This window comes from Peromyscus eremicus, chromosome 5 (assembly GCF_949786415.1).
Source record: "Peromyscus eremicus chromosome 5, PerEre_H2_v1, whole genome shotgun sequence".
Taxonomy (NCBI): Eukaryota; Metazoa; Chordata; class Mammalia; order Rodentia; family Cricetidae; genus Peromyscus; species Peromyscus eremicus.
Window position 1 is genome coordinate 123,388,023 of NC_081420.1, and position 5,520 is coordinate 123,393,542.

At 44.4% G+C, this 5,520-nt stretch overlaps 1 non-coding gene across 1 annotated transcript; it reads left to right on the forward strand.

The window, feature by feature from the left end:
- Nucleotides 1-5,164: 5,164 nt before the first annotated feature.
- On the forward strand, nucleotides 5,165-5,237 carry Trnak-uuu (transfer RNA lysine (anticodon UUU)). The gene has a single exon. It is a non-coding gene; the product is annotated as a tRNA-Lys (tRNA).
- The last annotated feature ends 283 nt before the right edge of the window (nucleotides 5,238-5,520 follow it).

A 5,520-nucleotide genomic window follows, 5' to 3' on the forward strand; every position in this document is an offset into this window, starting at 1 on the left:
ATGCTGTGGATATCGCTCTATATAAATAAAACACTGATTGGCCAGTGGCCAGGCAGGAAGTATAGGTGGGACAAGGAGAGAGGAGAATTCTGGGAAGTGGAAGGCTAAGTGGGAGAGACCTACCAGGCACCGCCATGACAAGCAAGATGTAAGGTACCGGTAAGCCACAAGCCACGTGGCAACTTATAGATTAATAGAAATGGGTTAATTTAAGATAGAAGAAATAGATAACAAGAAGCCTGCCACGGCCACACAGTTTATAAGTAATATAAACGTCTGAGTGATTATTTTATACATGGGTTGTGGGACTGCGGGATTTGGTGGGACCTGGATGAAGCTCTACAGCTACAGTTTAAAAATGCATTTACTTATAAAGAATCTGTTGACTATAAAGCACTATAGAAGGTCCATAGGCCACTTTCTACAGTAACAGACAACAATAGCATACACACATTTACTAAGACAGGAGCACAGACACAGCAGCTCTGACAGACAAACTGAGTTCATGAAGAAACAGGTCAGAAAGCAGAATGTGCTGGTGCCTAGCACTGCAACTGGGAAATGTTCACACAGCTTCCCAACTGCAGTCATTGACATGGATTCACAACACGCCCCAACGGTTGGCCATGGTCGCGCAGGCCCGGCAGGACCTAGTCACTTCTGCCTAGTAATTTCCAGGTCAAAACTACTCATGTGACCAAGACCCCATGGCTTTGCGTGGTTGTGTAAAACGTGCAGCACAACCATGTGACCTACGTACATGCGTGGAATAGCCGCATGGGCCTGTATGCACAGGCGCGGACCAGCCTTTATAAGCCGGCACCATGATTCCCGGCCCCACTTCATTCACGTGTCTTTCCACAGGCCTGTGCACATCTGTCTCTTTACCTTATCATAATAAAACTCTTGTTAGTGGATTTTGTTGTGTTTCATGACGTTTCTTTGCAGGGTAAGAGCACCACAAATAACCAACAGTCATCCCAGACAGTGATGAACAGACAGCTCAAGCCTTCCAACAAGCTAGGGCCAAAACTGGTGGGCTACCACCATGTATGGAGTCGCCCTCAAAGCTGAGATCTTCAGAAATTTTATTTTACCCAAATGCAGGAGGGTTTAGACATACTTTCATTTATTAGGTGCACAGACAACGCTAACACACAGCATTAGCACTGTGAACTGTACTTCAAGGGCTACACTTTGCAAGAAGATGCGTGAGATAAATAACTTTCTAAAAACTTTTTAAAAGCCTTTATACAATTCCTAGTGACAACAGTAGAAATGAGGGAGCGTGACACACACAGCCTCTAATCATGAAAATCGTGCTGGCAGTTTAGTGAAAAGAAGAAAAAGAAAATGTGTTGCATTGAAAGTGAAGAGTGCTTGGGACAAACCACAGCAGCTGCATGGACATGGTCTGAAGGTACTGGCAACTTTCACAATTGGTAAGTGTGTCTGGAAGCCTCGGGCCGCAATCCACAGCTGCTCTGAAGTGGGACACGGATCTCTGCGGACATCTTTACATCCATCTCCTCAGAAGCTGACCTTTTTCCCAGCACTCAGGGCAGGTTTGGGCAGCGGGGCTTTCAGGGTTCAGTGTGTGGATTATGATGCTGCAACTGATGTCTCTGGATTACCAGCAGCTTGCCTGGCACAGAGTCAGTTTTCAAGAAACAGCTAAGGAATGCTCAATTTAGTGAGGCTTCATTTTTAAAAAAAAGTCACTGTCTCGAAGTCTAAGAATGAGAAATACCATCTACTATCCCATGTATACCGAGAGACTTACTTCAATTTTATAATAAAGATAATATGGAAAGAATAATAAAGATTAAATCTTACTATTTCTCAAAGCCACAAGAGAAAATGATAAGTAATACTATGACTTTAATGTAATTTTAGATGAATAAGAAACTAGCTAAACACTAAAAGCATTTTAATTCCTCCTTCAAATTCAGGAATATACATTATGAAATCTCTTATTTTTGCAGAAAAAGAAATGTTAACATAATAATTCAGGAGTGTTTCGCAAACTTCCACAGTGAAAGGAGCCCATCTTGTGGCCTTTCCAAATATTACCGCTTTCTGATTTAAAGTCAATGATGAACCCTGCGCAAAGTGGTAAGCTAACCGCTGTGGACACAGAGATAAGAATTGTGAGGGAGGAAAAGCAAAATTTTTACCAGAGTTCATATCAGCCTAAAGAAGAAGCAGACGTGTAAGCAATACTACGGTGGAACTGCATTGTTATAGAAAGGTATAAACTTTAGTTACTATACGGCAGGGTTGAGGCGTGGGTCCCCAGAACTCAGAACGAAGCTGATACACCCTGCTTCCCTAAATACTAACCCCAGTCACTAAAGCACTTGTATCATTAGAGGATGTATTAATATTCATTTCCAGCCTCCTGTTTCACAAAGCAGTGCTATAGAGTTTCTTCACCGAGTGAGCCCACAGAAACGCCAAGAACTCGGCTGCAGCGTCATCTCAGAGCGCACCCACTGGTCCCTCCCAAATGGCTTCCTGGTGTTCCTGTCAGTAAGGAGGTTTCTTTCTCCCTGTGCCCACTCACAATCTTAGCTTTCAGGAAATGGAGAGGTGAACGTTTATTTTGGAAAGTTAAGGAAATGACAAGGAATATTTTAATTAGAAAAGAGAGCAGGCAAGAATCTCATCATTTAGAGCTCTGTGGCTTAGGGGACAAAAGTGGAGGGGAAGGAAGGGAAATAAGCTGGCTGGGGGTTGTGGGGGGCATCTCCTGTTTCAGGCTCAAGAGACATCTGGGTAGCATAGTCAGCTAGAGACAGGGCTGTCCCTCTGCTCCTATGAGGCCGAGGTGCTGGGATGAGAACCCATGGCGGGGAAAGCTGGCCTCCCGAGCTGCAGGTGCCGGGATGAGAACCCATGGCAGGGAAAGCTGGCCTCCCGAGCTGCAGGTGCAGGGCAAGAACTCGGGCTGGCTAAATGGAGAATGGAATGGAGATGCAAAAGCCTCTCATACCGTCAAGGACAAGTCAATTGCAAGAGGAATCAGAGCCAGATCTCCTCAGCCTCCTCAGCCTATGTAGTAAGTACAAGATCATCAAGAAAGAGGAAGGCAACGGACCCGAGTGGAACACAGGAAGTGAAATGCATCTCCGTGAGTGACAGCCATACACCTCCAAGGGAGAAAACACATCCTGTATCCTCCCTACGCTGACAGCTTCAGTAGGATTCTTCTTGAGTCCTCCAAGCTTTGAGTGCTGTTTATTAAAGATAATCCGTTAAAATTCAGAAAAGCCTTTTCCTCTTGAAGTGAGTGGCTCTTGCCATTGTGATCCTGCCTTCAGGAGTCCTGCCCCCACTGTGAATGTTATTCAAATCTCTAGTCTCATTATTGCAGGTCTTGTTTCCAAATTACTGAATGGATGAAGAGCCATAAAACAACACAAATAATTTCAGTATAGAGGAATAGGAACTCAGCTTAAAATCTCTGAACCCTGCTGCTTACACTTGGATAATTACTTTAAAAATGTTAGTCAGTCACGTGGTGCTGCAAGTGATTTTTCAACAGAAACCAGAGCTGTATTCCTCCCTATTGGGTCCTCAATTAATGAAGACATGGTCCTTGCCCTCACAATGCCAGGCTTCCCAGACAGATAATTATACAACCACAATGTAGTATGCTCCCATCTGTACCAAGAAAGTAGCAAGGGCCTCTCGAGGATATTTGACTCTGACTGAACTCCGAATTGTGTGCAGAGAGGGAGCCCCAGAGGAAGTGATAAATGAGCTGGGGTCTGAGGGGTAAAGAGATGTTAGCTGAATAAGGCACCGGCAAAGGGCTCTGTGATTTATGCTCAGACTTCGGGTTTATTTTGAAAGGCACAGAAAGGCACTGAAGTGTGTAAACAGGGGGCTGGGGACCCTTTAAAACGCCACCCTGTCAGATAGAGAACTCACAAAGAAGAGTGTCTGGAGGTGGGAACAGCTGTGAGAAAATGTTCCAACACTCCAGGCAAACGTGCAGCACATCTGGCAGCCAAGGCTGAGATAATTGCAGTGGAGACGGGCAAGTGTACACACAGGCAACACAGAGCAGGGCAAGGGTGAAACACGTTCAGGATGTAAAGTGGGCCTCTGGTTTGGTAACCAGGCGGTGCCAATGACCGATGACAACCTGTAGAGATGCCTCCGAACAGTCTCCAAGTGCTGTTTGGATCCCCAGTACATCTTGGCTTCCTGCTCATTTGCTCATGCATAAAATTCATTTTCCTATGTTTCTCCTTACTAGCAACAACCCCATTACCATTTGGAGATCTGAATAGGGTTGAAGACCCCTAGCCCTGTCCTTGCACACTAGCTAGATAGGGGCAATGCTTTTCTGTAAAGTGCCACATCATAAATACTTTTTTTTTTTTATTTGTGGTACATACAGTCTCTGTCACACTAATCACTTCTGCCACTGACATAAAAGGCAGCCATAAAACATATAAAGGGAGCTGAAGAGATGACTCAACAGTTAAGAGTTCTTCCATAGAACCTAAGTTTGGTTCTCAGCACCACAATGGGAGGCTTAGAACCAACAGCAACTATACTCCAGGAGATCCAACACCCTTACTAGCCCACTCACCCACCAGCACATAAGTGGCAGACACACAAATGCATACACACATAAATCTTAATTGTAAATGTAAATTAGGGTCAGAGAGCTACCTCAGTAGGTAAAGGTGCTTGCTACCAAGCCTAATGACAACCTGTTGGATCTCCAGGAACCATTAAGTGTAGAGAAAGAACACATTCCCACAGGTTCACCTCTGAACTCCTCATTTGTCATGGCACATGCTACCCTCTCCCTCCAATGAATCAAATGTAATCTTAAAAATTATATATTTAATTTATATACATTATATATACACATATGTAAAAGGAGAGGCTAAGCTGTGTTTCAATAAGACATTTGTAGTGGTATTTGCTCCACCCATGACCTTGGGCTATATGGCCCGAAGGAGGTGGTACTTCTTGCTAGCTAGCTCTTTCATCTTAAATTAACCCATTCCAATTAATCTATGTTATCATGTGGCCATGGTGTTACCAGTCTGCTGGCATCTTGTTGCTCCTTCAGTGGCGGGCTCATGTCTCCCCCAACTCCACCCTTCTTCAGTTTGAATGTACCACCTAACCTTATCCTGCCCAGGTAGCTCAGTCAGTAGAGCATGAGACTTTTAATCTCAGGGTTGTGGGTTCATGTCCCATGTTGGGCTCCAGAGGTAGCTGGAAGTTTTCCTGTATCCCACCCAGTCCCACAGCCACTCGGTCCCAAGCAAACACACAGAGTCTTATATTAATTACAAACTGTATGGCCTATGGCTCAGGTTCATTATTAACTAGCTCTCATAACATAACTTTATTCAACCCATTTTTATTAATCCATGTTTTGCCACGTGGCTTCATGAAATTATCTGTTCTCTCACATCTTGCTTCTCCTGGCAAGGCTTGCAGCAACTGCTCCAATCCTGCTTCTCTTCTCTATCTCTCTTGGATTTC